Source organism: Heptranchias perlo, unplaced genomic scaffold (assembly GCF_035084215.1).
Source record: "Heptranchias perlo isolate sHepPer1 unplaced genomic scaffold, sHepPer1.hap1 HAP1_SCAFFOLD_52, whole genome shotgun sequence".
Lineage (NCBI taxonomy): Eukaryota > Metazoa > Chordata > Chondrichthyes > Hexanchiformes > Hexanchidae > Heptranchias > Heptranchias perlo.
Window position 1 is genome coordinate 1,338,704 of NW_027139537.1, and position 16,411 is coordinate 1,355,114.

The window sequence follows — 16,411 nt, forward strand, 5'->3', positions numbered from 1 at the left end:
ATGGGCCAAGTGCAGGCAATTGGGACTAGCTTAGTGGTATAAACTGGGCGACATGGACATGTTGGGCCGAAGGGCCTGTTTCCATGTTGTAACTTCTATGATTCTATGATTCTATGATTCTATGATAATAGGGCCACTAAGGGAGACACACGACAAACTCACAGGCAATGACAGCGAAATGGCAGAAATATTAAATAATCACTTTGCTTCAGTATTTACCAGGGAGACTGGTATTGTGGGCATGACAGTAGAAGAAGAGATCAAAAAGATATGTAAAGACATTTAAGATCGAAAGGGGGGAGATAATTGATAAACTAATCAATCTTAGAGAGGAAATTTCCTGTTAGGTGCCTAACCAGAGTTTCAAACCGCTCAGCCACGCTAATTTCCGTATTACTGTTCAGGAGCTTATTTCACAGGGACACGATTACTGCGCTCCATTTAGGGAGGCTCAGTGAAAGGCGGAAATTGATCTATTAATAGAATCATAGAATAAGATAGCGCCATTCAGCCCATCGTGCCAGTGCCAGCTCTCTGAAAGAGCTGTCCAGTTCGTCCCACTCGCCTGCTGTTTCCCCATAACCCTGAAAAAGTTTGATCCAAGCGTTTATCCAATTCCCTTTTGAAAACTGTGAGTTAAGAAAAACAATATTGAAAGGGGTGCTGGGGCCTCTGCAGCGTCGATGTAGAGTGTGTGATGATTGAAGTTATCAAGATGGTTGCTTTACACATGGTATGTTGTGCAATCATCCTGAAATATCTTCAATATCCAATCCAAATTGAATCGCAAACCTGACGGACCAACACTGGAAAACAAGTCACGAGTGAACGCAAATCATCTCGGACCCGTTTTTAGCCTCACGGCACTTCAAATAAAGTGAAATAACTTTGCATTGAAAAGATTTGGAACTTGCATCTATGCCTTTATCTGTTCCATTTCTTAAAGTTGCTGGCGTCTGATGATGGACACGCCTCTGCTCCCTCTATTGAACAAGAAAGTAGGTGTTTGACGTTGACGGGACCTGTTCGTTATGAGCTCATCCTTTGCATTGAGTGGGTTCGCGTCCTTGAAACGGCGTCAACTTTAGCCCAGCGGTGAACTTCGCAACAAACAAGTTCATCACCGTCTCACCGCGGGCACTGACTGACACGTTTATCGTTATTTCTTTCAGACCGAAATAAATAGGAACCGTGATTTTAAATTTGCACGAAGTGATTTTTAGGTCGTCGCCTTTAAATGTTTCAAAGGCGACTGCGAATTTATGATCGTCTGGCCATTTCACCAGCCGTGTTGAAAACAAAACATGTCTCTAACTTTCGCGTCTTTTTTCGAAAGGCAAAAAACATATTTCCCATGACCTCTGAAGGATGGACAAGTACATTTCAGAAAGCTGAATCAAGTTCACCAGCCTTTTAATCCGGAGTCAGACCTTTGCGCCACGCACTCTGAAGACAGGCTCCTGGATGTTATTATATTTTTTGAATGTTTCTCAAACACCGTTTCATATATTGGTTGAATGGATGAGGCTGATCAAATCTCCGCCAGATCCCACCGGGAATGAGACAGCATTGGAAGCAGCCTTCACCCCCAATATCACGCTGGCATTCATCGCCTGCTCTCAGCGGACTGCATTAACAGGGCTGGGAGATATGGACTTTGTTCACATTTAATCAGCAATGTGAATCGTTAAATATTTAATCATTTTTAATGGGGACAAGGTTACAAAATATTTCCGCCCGGTTTCGAACCGGGGACTTTTCGCGTGTTAGGCGAACGTGATAACCACTACACTACGGAAACCTGATATCTGCAACCTCGTGTTAGGGATATAACCCCTCAGCCAAACTAACTTCCGTATTACTGTCCAGGAGTTCATTTCACAGGGATACATTTACTGCATTGTATTTCGGAAGGCTGCAGAGAAGGATCGGTGGAGATGGTCAGGCAGGGAATCCCAGAGCATCGCGCCCACACAAACATTTCACTGTTTTTTTTTCATGTGCCTGATATCCGACCGCAGTGTAAATTATGGCGAATCAGGCATGCTCAGATGACATTGTTCACAGAGTGTTTTCTTGCAGACAAATCACACATTAGAAAACTTGAAATGAGATGAAGAGATCGGAGCCATTTAAAGTGCTCCCAGTTGCTGCTGATCAGGAATTGAAACATGGCACCGGCTTCAGTGCTATCAGAATGAGGCAATGAATCCAAAAGTGGGACGAAAAAGGTGCAATTTCCGTCCCTGGGTGGGCTCGAACCACCAACCTTTCGGTTAACAGCCGAACGCGCTAACCGATTGCGCCACAGAGACCGTCTGGTCCTTTGCTTGCAAGATACACTAAAGCACCGTGTCACCGAGCCAAAGTTACATGTTGCAGCCACAGAAATGCAATTGTCCACTATCAGTGTTACTTTTCCAGAAATAAAGGATGGGACATTGTTTGTGGAAACATGGAAACGGTCTGGTCTCGCTCACAGCATCGATATCACCGCCAACCAGCTCTCCTGCAACCGGCGCGCCCACCGGTGCTTTGTCTGTTGGTTAGTTGCACTGTGGGAGATCCTTCGCCACACTGACTGCAGCGGTTTAAAAAGCCGGCTCACCACCACCTTCTCAAGGGCTTTTTGGGATGGGCAATAAATGCCGGCCTCGCCAGCGACGCCCACATCCCATGAACGAATAAAAAGAAAATATTCTGAGCGTCCTGATGCTGATGTCAGGTTTTGATCCCTGATCTGCAGTAACTGGGAGCTGAAATATTAATTGTACCGAATGCAAACACTCCCTGATATATTTAACACTCTTACATGCCTTCCCTGCTGGCCTCGTCGTTCGGCTTCGGTGTTTTCATCACGGCGGCCTGGGTTGGGAATATGCTGTTACAAAAAAGAATTGCCAATTTTGTCGAATCACAGCAAACTAACGGTACAAAAGCAAGCCATTCGGCCCATCCTGTCCGCACCGGCCGGAAATGAGCTACCCAGCCGAATGCCACTTTCCAGCACTCGGTCTTTAACCTTGTAGGTTACGCCACTTCAAGTGCATATCCAAGTATTTTTTTAAATGTCACGAGGGATTCTGCCTCGACCACCCAGTCAGGCAGTGAGTTCCAGACCCCTACCACCCTCTGGGTGAAAAAAATTCTCCTCAGCTCCCCTTAAATCCTTCCACCAATCATTTAAAATCTATGCCTCCAAGTTATTAACCTCCCTGCTAAGGTAAATAGGTCCTTCGCCTCCACTCTGTCTGGGCCCTTCATAATTTTGTACACCTCAATTAAATCACCACTCAGCCTCCTCTGTTCCAAAGAAAACAACCCCTGACTATCCAATCTTTCCTCACAGCCAAAATTCTCCAGCCATGGCAACCTCCTCGTAAATCTCCTCTGTACCCTCTCTAGTGCAATCGCAGCTTTTTTGACCAGTCTGTCATTTGGGACCTTGTAAAAGCCTTGCTAAAATCCATGTAGACTACATCAAAGTACTCCAGGTGTGTTCTCACCAAAGCCCTATTTAATTGCAGCAAGACTTCCTTACTCTTATACTCCAACCTTCTTTCAAAAAGGCCAACATACCATTTTTCTTCCTAATTGATTGCTGTTCCTGCATGTTAACTTTCTGTGATTTGTTTACAAGTTCACCAAACTCCCTCTGAATACCGACATTTATTGGACTATCACCTTTTAAAAAATATTCTGCTTTTCTATTCTTCCTACCAAAGTGGACAATTTCACATTTTCCCACTTTATCCTCCAACTGCCACCTTCTTACCCAATCACTTAACATGTCCACCTCCCTTTGCGTCCTCCTCACGGCTTACTTTCCAACCGACCTTTGTATCATCAGCAAACTTAGATACATTGCACTCGGTCCCCTCATCTCAGTCATTAATATAGATTGTAAACAGCAATTGCAACTTAAATTGTCCGCCCAGGATCGAAAGCAGGGCCGTTCGCGTGTAAAGCGAACTGGTAACCGCTGCTGACTTATACTGGGCAGAGGGGAACTGACCAGTCACCTCTCTCTGCTCTGATTGGGACATTTTTACTTCTCTTTAAACAACATCTCTCCTGTCCCACACTAAAATCATGGACCAGAATCATAGAATATTACAGCACAGAAGGAGGCCATTCGGCCGTGTTGCCGTGCCTACTCCTTGAAAGAGCTGTCCAATTTAGTCCAAAAAACCCAGCCTTTTCCCCGTAACCTTGCAAATCAGTTCTCTTCAAGTACCTGTCCAATTGCCTTTTGAAAGTTCCTATGAAAGCTGCTTCCACCACCCTTTCAGGGAGTGGCTACCAGATCGGAACAACCCTCTGTGTGAAAAAAAAAATCTCCTCATTTCCCCTCTAGTCCTAAAAGCTCACAATCCTTCTCCACGGATGCCTTTTTACAAACATTTCATTCATCAAAACCAAACAAGATACTCTGGAAAATGTCTTCATTTTCAAGTAATTAATGTTCCGAAGGAGCTCCCTAATTTCCCTCCCCTTTATGAATCAGATCATTCTCATCCGGATCTTTTTCCACATGAACCGGCCTCCCCTCCCAGGGGCTGAGTTCAGAATCTTCGAAGGATACAGCTCAGAAGCAGGCCATTCGGGCCATCGCGCCCGTGCCTTATCCAACAAACCATGTACCAGATTCTCCTGAATTCCAGGGTGTGGAACGAAAGCGAACAACAAAAGCCCTGACATTCGACCGTGGAGGTACAGGCAATTCTGTGACAAACCGGTTTGTCTTTTTCCCGGTTTTTCCCTGTCTATCTGACTGCGTTTATCTCTGTGCGTGTGGAGCTGCAGGCTGATTTGAATTCATAAGTGTGTTTGTGTATGTTTCGTGCAATAAATAAATGAGTGAATCAGACGCTTCTCTCCCTGACACTGGGGAACTAGTGAGGCAGAATTCAGAGCAGGGTTCTGTTTATTGTGAAAAAGGGAATGCAATATGAATTCCGGAATTATTCAGAATTCTACCAGCGCTAAAACCAAATGCGACCCCCGCCGTGATTTAAATACGCAGCTTTCTGATTTAGATTCAGACGCGCTAACGTTGCGCTACGAGGTCTGATGGTAGCGATCGGGTTATTTACCTTTATGAAAGTTTCTCATGCACCATTTCATTTATTTCAGATTTCCAAATCCCGCCCACTCCCACCGGGTATCAGGCAGCCTCAGAAGCAGCCTTCACCTGTCCGCGGCAGCATGACTGCAGCAAATCCAATGACACACACCCGGCACCCAGAATCATCACATCACAGGAAAGGAACTGCTCAAAATACAGAACAGGACGGGCAGCATCTGAAAAAACGCTGAGACTTTCGGTGTTTGGACTTTGTTCAGGACTGCTAACAGGACGGTGTGAAAATTTAAACTATGGATGTGTATAAATGGATGTCATGCTTCTTTATAAATTGAGTGTTTAAGTTATGTGTGCCATTTATAAATTTATTTTGATTATTTTTACAATATGATATATCTTGTTATAAATATATATGATTGCACCTGTGACACTTATAAATACATTTGGGTGTAACTGCTTGGTGGTTATCATTATATCTCTGTGTATCTGTGTTATGTATTTGTGTGTAATGAAAAGTAAGACATCGAGAAATAAATATCCAGAAAATACATTTACAATATATACCCCACAAAAAAGGAATAACTAAAAGATATATCTAAATAGATTTGTAAGCAGCAGTCATGAAATGCATTTACATCTTACAAATCAGAAATATATTTTCAATCTAACACGGCTGCAGCCCAATATATTTATAACCATCTGTTGACAATGTATAAGTCGGGTTTATGGTTATCGAGTGGTTAGAATTCGGCGCTTTCAGCACTATGGCCCGGGTTTGATTCCCGGTCAGCGCATTTGTTTTTACAAAACAGTTCACTTAATTACGCAAAATTATACAAGTCTCTTAGATGATTCTTTCAATTACCATTAATAAACCCACAACTTTCTGGTTCACACTGAACGAAATGCTAACAAGTTTGCCGAGTAAATGTCGAAACGACGCGAACTTCTCTGACTTTCATCCCTTCTCATTTTACGCACTTTATTTTTGGAGTCTGCTTCAAAGTGTTCAGTGGTGATGAGACGAGGAATCTGGTGCAGCCGTTGTTGAATGTGAAAGGATTGCAGCCCAATTTACACGAGAGAAAGCTCGTGCCTGGAGGTTTGTGAGGAGCAAGTTCCAGCAAATTGTTTCTGTCCCGGGATTAAACCGGGAGTTTTTCGCGTGTGACGCCAACATGATAACCATTACACCACGAAAACACCTATTTAGTCCAGCCCAGGTCAGATGGAAGTGTTAAGGGAGAAAGTGAACTGCTGACTCCCACTTCTGGGGGATGTCCCAAAGCGCTTCATAGAGGTGTAATCAAAAACATGGAATCATGGAATCGCAGGAGTCCATTCGGCCCATCGTGCGTTGGCCAGCTCTTTAAAATAAATGGTGCAATTTTAAAGGGGGTGCAGGAACAGAGAGACCTGAGGGTATACGTACACAAATCTTTGAAGGTGGCAGGACAAGTTGAAGAGATTGTAAACGAAAACGTATTCGGAATCGTTGACTTTATTAATAGAGGCATAGAGTACAAAAGCAAGGAACTTATGCTGAACCTTTATAAATCACTGGTTAGACCCCAGCTGGCCATCACACAATTCTGCCCACCACACTTTAGGAAGGATGTCAAGGCCTTGGAGAGGGTGCAGAGGTGATTTACTAGAATGGTGCCAGGGATGAGGGATTGCAGTGAGGTGGAGAGACTGGAGAAGCTGGGGTTGTTCTCCTTAGAGCAGAGACGGTTAAGGGGAGATTTAACAGGGGTCTTCAAAATCATGAACGGTTTTGATAGAATAAATAAGGAGAAACTATTTCCAGTGCCAGAAAGAATGGTAACCAGAGGACACAGATTAAAGGTAATTGGAAACAGAGGTGAGATGAGGAGAATGTTATTACGCAGCGAATTGTCATGATCTGGAATGCACTGCCTGAAAGGTTGGTGGAAACAGATTCAATAATAACATTCAAAGGGGAACTGGATAAATACTTGAAGGGGAAAATTTTGCAGGGCTATGGGGAAAGGGAAGGGGAGCGGGTCTAATTGGATAGCTCTTTCAAAGAGTTGGCACAGGCACGATGGGCCGAATGGCCTCCTTCTATGATGTTTCCATGCTGTGATTCGATGTTATGGAGGATTTTCTGATGCAGTGGATATTCGGGGCAGAGGAACAAGTGGGGATTGAGCTCGACGGCAAGTGTATACAGTTCGTTCAAAGGACTGAAGCCGATGGTTTCATTCCTCCCGTCGTTTAGCAGCAGGAAATTACTCGGCCGTGCAGGCGACTTTTTTTGTCTTCATTCATGGGATGTGGGTGTCAATGGCAAGGTCAGCATTTATTGCCCATCCCTAATTGCTCTTGAGAAGGTGCTGGTGAGTCGCCTTCGTGAACTGCACCTTTCATTGACTGTGTCATTGACATTTTCTGGATAGAGAGAAACTATTTCCGCTGGTTGGGGATTCTAGGACTTGGGGGCACAGTCCAAAAATTAGAGCTACATCTTTCAGGAGTGAGATTTGAAAACATTTCCACACACAAAGGATGGAACAAGTTTGGAACTCTCTTCCCCTAACGGCAATTGATGTTTGCTTAATTGCAAATTTTAAATCTGAGATCGATAGCTTTTTGCCAAAAGAACGTATGAAGGGATATGGGCCAAAGGCAGGTATATGGAGTGAGATCACAGTTCAGCCATGATCTTATCAAATGGCGGAGCGGACTCCAGGGGCTGAATGGCCTACTCTAATTCCGATGGTACATTTCCCCAAGTGTCTGCTCTCTCCATCGTTGCGACCTTGTGTTTAAAGCATATTTTCGTTTAAAGGTTGGTTTAGGGATGAGCCGGTGGGCGTCAAAACGTGCCGTGGATCGAGACCGGGTTGGTTATTGCGGGAAGAGCAAATCAACTGGGCCGAAAAATCAACTGCAGCTCAAGCAAGAAATAAAATAGGAGTCAAAGTAACCAATGTCGGAAGTGGGAAGGAGACTGCGACCTGAAAGCAGTGCCTTAGACCGCTCGGCCATCCTGACGGATAAATAGCACTTTGCCTCGCCACCCTTTCCACATTGAGACCCCCCCGGAGAAAGGTTCATTCACTCGAGTGCTTGGTGATATCAATGATGCTGGAAAGGCTCGGTGAGCGGGATGCCACCTCCCCGGGTTTTCCTGAGCCTATTGTACTTTATTCCTATTTAATGACGGGAATATTCGCAATCAGTAGCCAAAAAGGATTAAAAGCTGAATCACAGAGAAATGGAAATCCTCGTTAAATCTGATAATGCTGTAAGTAAAACTCGCTGGTGGTCCAGTGGTTAAGATTCGCCGCTTTTACCACTGCGGCCGGGGTGCGATTTCCAGCCAGAAGAGCAACTTTTGAACACTTGTTATATTAATCGCATGGAAGAAAAAAAAAACAATATTTTTGTTATTCACCATTAATTAACCGATAACGTTATTTTGCAGAATGAAAGGCCACTGAGGGATGTTGGAAAAGTTTAATAATGTCTTTTGTGCGATGAACTTTTTATTCCTTCTCATTTTACACACTGTATTTTGAAGGGCTCCGTTTAAAATGTTCAGTGCTCGTGAGACCACGAATTTGTGTCGAACTGAACAAAACAGGCTCTTTCACAGAGGACAGAAAAATCTGCCCCAAAATAATGTTCCCGCCCGGGATTGAACCGGGGACTTTTCGCGTGTGAGGCGAACGTGATAACCACTACACTACGGAAACCTCTGATCTGGTTACCAGCCAGAAGTTAGAATGACTGCATTGATTCTCATTCATAACTATTCACTTGATCGAAGTTGCACAAGTCACAAAAGAAAAATGTTCATTTCAAAGTTATTAAACTCCCAAATGTGGCCTGTCTTGTTTGGACAGGGGTTGACCCTGACGTCACAGCCTCAACAAAGCATTTTCTCAACATTTCCATTGGGAACAGGAGGAGGCCATTCAGCCCATTGAACCTGTTCCGCCCTTCAATTAGATCAGAGATGATCTGAACCTCAAATCAATTTATCCGCCTTTGCTCGCTATCCCTCGATACCCTTACCCAACAAAAATCTATCGATCTCAGTCTTGAAAGCTTCAATTGACCCCCAGCATCCACAGCCTTTTGGGGGACAGAGTTCCAGACTTCTACTGCCCTTTGTGTAAAAAAGTGCTTCCTGATTTCGAACCTGAATAGCATGGTTCTAATTTTAAGATTATGTCCCCCTCGTTCTTGATTCCCCAGAGGAAATTGATTCTCTCTCTCTATTCTATCGAATAATTTGAACATGTTAAACACCTCGCTCAGACCGCCCCTCAATCTTCGATACTCGAGGGAAGACGAGCCCAATCTATGCAGCCTGTCCTCATAATTCAACCTTTTTAGCCCCGGTAACATTCTGGTGAATCTGCTCTGCAACCCCTCCAAGGCCAATCTATCCTTCCTGAGGTGCAGTGTCCAAAACTGAACGCAGTTACTCCAGACGCAGTCCAACCAGAGCTTTATATAACTGGAACATAACTTCCACTTCTTGATATTCCAGCCCCCTGAGATAAAGGCTAACGCTCCGTTAGCCTTTTAAATTATTTTTGGACCCGTCCGTTAGCTTTTACTGATTTATGTAAATGAACCTTTAATTCTCTCTGCTTCTCCACAGTTCCGAGCTTCTTACCATTTGGTAAATACCCTGACCATCGGTCCAAAGTGGATTACCCCGCATTGAACTCCATCTGCCATAGTTTCTCCCACTCACTTAATCTATCAATGTCCCTTTGCAACTTTTCACTCGCATCCACACTACTTACTGTACCACCCAACTTAGTGTCATCAGCAAACTTGGATATACGACTCTCTGTTCCTTCATCTAAGTCATTGATAAATATGGTGACAAGCTGAGACCCCAGTTACAGATCCCTGGGGGATACCACTAGTCGCATCCTGCCAATTGGAGTATGTACCCATTATCCCTACTCTCTGTCTCCCATCTCCGAACCAATTCTCTACCCATGTCAATACATTGCCTCAAGATCCATGTGTTTTCATTTTTGCCAATAGTCTCATGTGTGGAACCTTATCAAATGCCTGCCGGAATTCCATATAAATAATATCATAGGAACATGGGGACAGGAGTAGGCCATTCAGCTCCTCGTTCCTGCTCCGCCATTTGATAAGATCATGGGTGATCTGTGATCTAACTCCATATACCCGCCTTTGGCCCATATCCTTTAATACCTTTCATTGCCAAAAAGCTATCTATCTCAGATCTAAATTTAGCAACTGAGCTAGTATCAATTGCCGTTTGTAGAAGAGAGTTTCAAACTTCTACCACCCTTTGTGTGTAGAAATGTTTTCTAATCTCACTCCTGAAAGGTCCGGCTCTAATTTTTAGACAAAATGGTGGCAAGTTCGCCGGACATCTTGGACAAAATGGCGGCAAGTCCTTCACGGCTGCTGCACAGGGAAAGCAGGAGGCCATTCAGCCCCTCAAGCCCGTTTCATCGTTACTGAAGGCCGATCATCCCCTCAAGCCTGTTACATAGAATCAAGAAGAGGCCATTCAGCCCATCGAGCCTGTTATACAGGAACTGAAGGCCATTCAGCCCTTCGAGCCTGTTATACAAGAACGAGACACCAATCAACCGTTCAACCCTGTCAGGTAGCAAAAGGAGGAGGCCATTCAGCCCGTGGAGCACCTTGCACCAGATCTGGTGGCCAATCAGCCCCTCAATCCTGTTACATAGGAACAGGAGGAGGCCACTCTGCCCCTCGAGCGTGTTAACGGGAACTGAAGGCCATCCAGCCCCTCGAGCCCATTACAACGGAACTGGAGGCCAGACAGACCCTCAAGCCTATGACATAGGAACAGGAGGAGGCTATTCAGCCCTTCGAGCCTGTTATACAGGAACTAGACGCCAACCAACCATTCAGGCCTGTCAGATATCAACAGGAGGAGGCCATTCAGCCCCGAGCCCATTACACCAGACCTGGAGGCCAATCAGCCCCTCAAGCCTGTTGCATAGGAACAGCAGCAGGCCATTCAGCCCCTCGAGCATGTTATACGGGAACTGAAGGCCATTCAGCACCTCGAGCCGATTACACTGGAATAGGACTCGGCCATTAAGCCCCTCGAGCTTGTTGCAATGGAACAGAAGGAGGACATTCAGTCCTTCTAGACTGTTATACAGGATCTGGACGCCTTTCAGCCCCTCACGCATGTTACATAGGAACAAGATGAGTCCATTCAGCCCCTCGAGCATGTTACATAGGAACAAGAGGAGTCCATTCAGCCACACGAGCCTGTTACACAGGAACAGAAGTGGACAATTCAGCTCCTCAACCTGTTCTGCCATTCAATTAGATCATGGCTGATCTGTATCTTAACTCCAACTACCCGCCTTGGTTCCTTGATCCTCAATAACCTTGCGGAACAAAAGTCTATCAATCTCCGTTTTGAAATTTCGGATTGACCCCAGCCTCAACAGACTTTTGTGGGAGAGAATTCCAGATTTCCACTACCCTTTTGTGAAGAAGAACTTCCTACCATCACCCCTGGGCGGCCGAGCTCTAATTTTAAGGTTGTGCCCCTTTGTTCTAGACTCCCCCAACAGAGGAAGTAGTTTCTCTCTATCTACCCTATCAACTCCTTTCATCATCTTAAACACCTCAATTCAATCACACCTTAATCTTCTATATTCAGGGGAATACTAGCCTTGATAATTCAACCTGTCCTCATAATTTAACGCTTTTAGACCCATTATCATTCTGTTGCATCTGTGCTGCAGCCCTTCCAAGGCCAATATATCCTTCCTGAGGGTCAGTGCCCAGAACTGAATGCAGCCCTCCAGATGGGGTCTAACCAGAGCTCTGTACAGCTGGAACATAACTTCCACCCCTTTATATTCCAGCCCTCTTGAAATAAAGGCCGACATTCTATTAGCCTTGTTAATTATTTTTGCAAATGTCCACTAGCTTTTAATCATCTCTGCACTTGGACCCCTAAATCTCTCTGCTCCCCCACAGTTTCGAGCTCCTCACTATTTAGAAAACACTCTGATCTATCTTTCTCAGATCCGAAGTGGATGACCTCACATTTCCCGACATTGAACTCCATTTGCCACAGTTTTGCCCACTCACATAATCTCTCAATGTCCTGGGAATGCTTGGTGCTTTTGTTTGGTTGGAGAATGCTTTAAATCAGTTCATTATTTTAAAAAGATCACAATTGATTTTTATTTTGTACAGTTTGAACAAGACCATTACAACCCGATCAGTAAAATATCCGTGTTTTTCAGATAATGGAGACAGTTCAGATATATTTGCCTTTTTGTCTACTTTAATGAAGTGAAATTTTGCTGATTTAAAATCAGCAGTATTTCTTAGCTTGAAAAAGCAGCTCCTCTGTGAGGTGAGGCTTCACTCTCAATGTCTCAGTGTTTCCGCTTGTCCTGATATCAATGTAACACTTGAAGGGCGCCAGGTAATGAACAGTGAAACCCCTTCAGATTATCTCAGCCCACTCGTTCTATCCAGTGCCGAATAGTTCCTGCTCTTCAGAGCGTGACAGATTCACACTACACTGGAGCTTGTTTTAGACTTTAACTGCCAAACAAATTGATGAAACATTAAGAGAATAAACAGAACAGTAGCAGTAAGACAACAGTTTTACTGTAAAGCTCAACCAGATCATTATTGGAAAACAAAAAATAATAAATAATTCAAAATACCATACGAAACTGTGCCCGAACTTTCGAACATCCTGGTTCTTTGTTGTCTTTTTCGCACAAACTATGGAAGCTGTCGATTTGATTAACATTCTCAGAGATTCCAAACAGACTCACCAGTTTGAAAAAGACAGGCTGATAAATGCCTTCAAAACAGTGACTGGGAGCCAGTCATTTTAAGCAATGGTCTGTTTAATTCAAAAGAAGCTGCCAATCAAAACTGTACGAGGAGAAATGACCCCGGAGGTTTGTATCTGAATCAAATGTTTGACTTTGTGAGTTCAGGCTGCCGTTGAGAGGTGCAGCCTGCCTTTCAGAGGTGCAAACCACTCACGCAATATCGGGGGCCCCCCTGCTGGTGAGAAGCCGCTGAACAGCACAGCCAGGCCTGACTGCTCGCAGGAATCCGATAAATCACCAGGCAGCACCAATCTCACGGACTGTCTGCATCTCAACGACCGGGTGCAGGTTAATCACGTGGAGGTTTATCGACCATCGCGCCCGGATTCGGGGGTTATCGAATTTAACCCCGTACATATCTTTATACATATATATTACATAGAATACAGCACGGCACAGAAACAAGCCATTCGGCCCAACTGTGTAAATAAGTATCCCATCGAGTCCCCACAGTGTGACTAAGTGATTCCACACTGCACCCAGTGATAGTGTCCCATTGATCCACAGTGTCCCAGCGATCTAGTGCACCCAGTGATCCCAAAGTGAACACAGAGTGACCCGGTGATCCAGCTGCACACCCACTGATAATGCCACAATGCTCCCTAATTGATCCCAGTGATCCCACAGTGCAGTCAGTGATTCCACAGTGCACCCAGAGGTCCCAGTATCCCAGTTCACTGCATTTGTGTAAAAGTTTGAGACTGTCTTTATATACAACAACTTGCGTGTATGAAATAACATGTCTATATATATATATATAATATTTCTACATGTATATATATATATATATATATATATGTACATATATAATATTTCTATATTACTTAGAATGTGTAAAGTAGTTTCTCCTGTGACCCCATGAAGCTGAAACAAAATGGTGGCCATTAAGGCGGCCATCTTAAACAACATGGCCGCCAGTATCCCAGTGATGCCACAGGAAGCCAATGATCCCACAATGTCCCACTGATCCCACAATGTCCCACTGATCCCACAATGTCCCACTGATCCCACAATGTCCCACTGATCCCACAATGTCCCACTGACCCCACAATGTCCCACTGATCCTACAGTGGCCCAGTGATCCCACAATGTCCCAGTGAACCTGCAGTATCCCAGTGATCCCATAGCAACCGATGATCCCACAGTGCTCCCAGTGATCCCACAGTGACCCAGACACAATTCACGTGAGCCTGTGGTGAAGGCCTCGATCAGTCCCCTGTGGAGAGAAAGCTTCTTGTCCAAGGAATCCAATTCCTCCCAAAAATTCTCTTTCCACAACTTCATGTTACAGCATTTCCACAAAAAAATCTTTTAATTGATTTTTAAAAATGGATTAAAAACAAAGCAAGCGAATAAAAAAGCACAGCAAGAGCTCAGAGCTCCCTCACACTCACTCACACACACACATTCACACTCAGTCACTCACTCATTCCATTACACAGGCAGGCCATCTCTCAGCAAACACCACTGACAAAAAAAAATCCCAAGTTCCAAAGCAGAGAATCTGAAGAAAAGAGTGAAAAGCTTGGACAGAGAGAACCAGAAAGACACTCGGGCAGACTGAAGAGCACATGTTGCTTCTCTCTCTCTCTAATACAAGTTTGCAGGGTTTTCTCTCCTGCTTTGCCACTCAATCCCTCACCCACCCCCTCCCCTAAAAGGTGCTGGTCTGTCTGCCTGTCCTTGGTTAATGTTCGCTGCAAGATTCAAATTGCCCCTGTGCTCATTTTCACTTCTGTTCCTGGAGCAGGGGACAAAAACCCTGGGCATTTTTTGCTACTTCGCCCTTTATGTTGCAGTTTGCAAAGGTGAACGAACTTTACCTTTGCTCTTTTCTCTTGTTTTAATTTGCAGTGGAAAAAATTCCAGCAGTTTGTGATCAACTTACAGTTTGTGGCTTTTTCCAATCAGCCAAAGATTTCAAATAAATTCATGACATATAAAAGAGCCAAAGCAATTTTTAAAAAACCCAATATACAGCAAGATCCCTCACTCAGTTACAGGGACAATCTCTCAGCAACATTCATTTACACAGAAACAAAGCCCAATTTATAAAGGAGAAGAATCGAAAGAGTAAAAGATTGAGAAACAGCTTTATCCAGAACAACAACATTATCAGAACATATGAAATAGAAGCAGGAGTAGGCCAATCGGCCCCTCGAGCCTGCTCCACCATTCAATAAGATCATGACTGATCTGATCCGAACCTCAAATCTAAATTCATGTCCAATTTCCTGCCCGCTCCACCTAACCCCTAATTCCCTTTACTTCTAGGAAACTGTCGATTTCTGTTTTAAATTTATTTAATGATGTAGCTTCCACAGCTTCCTGGGGCAGCAAATTCCACAGACCTACTACCCTCTGAGTGAAGAAGTTTCTCCTCATCTCAGTTTTGAAAGAGCAGCCCCTTATTCTAAGATTATGCCCCCTAGTTCTAGTTTCACCCATCTTTGGGAACATCCTTACCGCACCCACCCGATCAAGACCCTTCACAATCTTATATGTTTCAATAAGATCGCCTCTCATTCTTCTGAACTCCAATGAGTAGAGTCCCAATCTACTCAACCTCTCCTCATATGTCCACCCCCTACAACAGCAAATTGTATATATATATATATATATGTGTGTGTGTGTGTATTATCAAAACTACTATTACAAGCATCCATGAGGGCTTTGGAGGAAAAGCAGAGCGGGAAATGGGAATAATTGGATCGCGCTTTCAAGGAGCTGGCACAGGCAGGGTGGGCTGAATGGACTCCTCTTGCACCGTGCCTGCTATCAAAATGTGAATCGATGAACAACAACTTCAACGCCATGAACCTGAAACAAAATGGCACCCGAAAGGCGGCCATCTTACTGAGGGGCAAGGTGAAGCTTGTTGTGATGAGAGACACAGAGAGTGATAATTTGCTTTTCCTGTAAAATCACTGTTGCACTCTCGTTAAAGATACAAACTGAGTGAGACTAACACTAGCTGGTGTTTAACATAAAGACAGCGGTGCAGTGAGGGAATTAAACAATCAAATGTGAAACTTCTGCAAAAAAGATGGATTAACATTTGGTTATTTGGACCTAATGGTTACAGAAAAGGAGAGACCAGACATTCGGAGGAAAGGTCCAATTAGCCATTTTTTGTAGAGAATGTAATTCTAGCTTCTATTCAACAAATCAGAGTAAAATTGGACTCAATCTGAATGTAGTTCTGATCTGGGATTTAATTAATTTCTCCATTATTCATATTTTTCTTTAATCTGAAAGAATAACTGCATGTGTAACAGTAACAGAGCAGGAGAGTGCTGCGGGAGCCTGTCCAGTTTATTAACACTGCAGAAGGAGTAAAATACATATTATTTATTGCAGAATTCAGCAGCTCACTGGGAAAGTTACACATGGTACAGATGGAGGAGCAAAAAGATGGAAAGTGATTTTACACTTTAAT

General features: G+C 44.0%; 3 non-coding genes and 1 pseudogene across 3 annotated transcripts; all 4 read right to left on the minus strand.

The window, feature by feature from the left end:
• The window catches only part of LOC137314528 (zinc finger protein 585A-like), a 915,457-nt pseudogene that overhangs the window by 843,604 nt on the left and 55,442 nt on the right, over positions 1–16,411 (minus strand).
• trnav-aac (transfer RNA valine (anticodon AAC)) lies at positions 1,729–1,801 on the minus strand. Its single transcript has one exon. It is a non-coding gene; the product is annotated as a tRNA-Val (tRNA).
• On the minus strand, positions 2,242–2,315 carry trnan-guu (transfer RNA asparagine (anticodon GUU)). Its single transcript has one exon. It is a non-coding gene; the product is annotated as a tRNA-Asn (tRNA).
• Positions 8,739–8,811, minus strand: trnav-cac (transfer RNA valine (anticodon CAC)). Its single transcript has one exon. It is a non-coding gene; the product is annotated as a tRNA-Val (tRNA).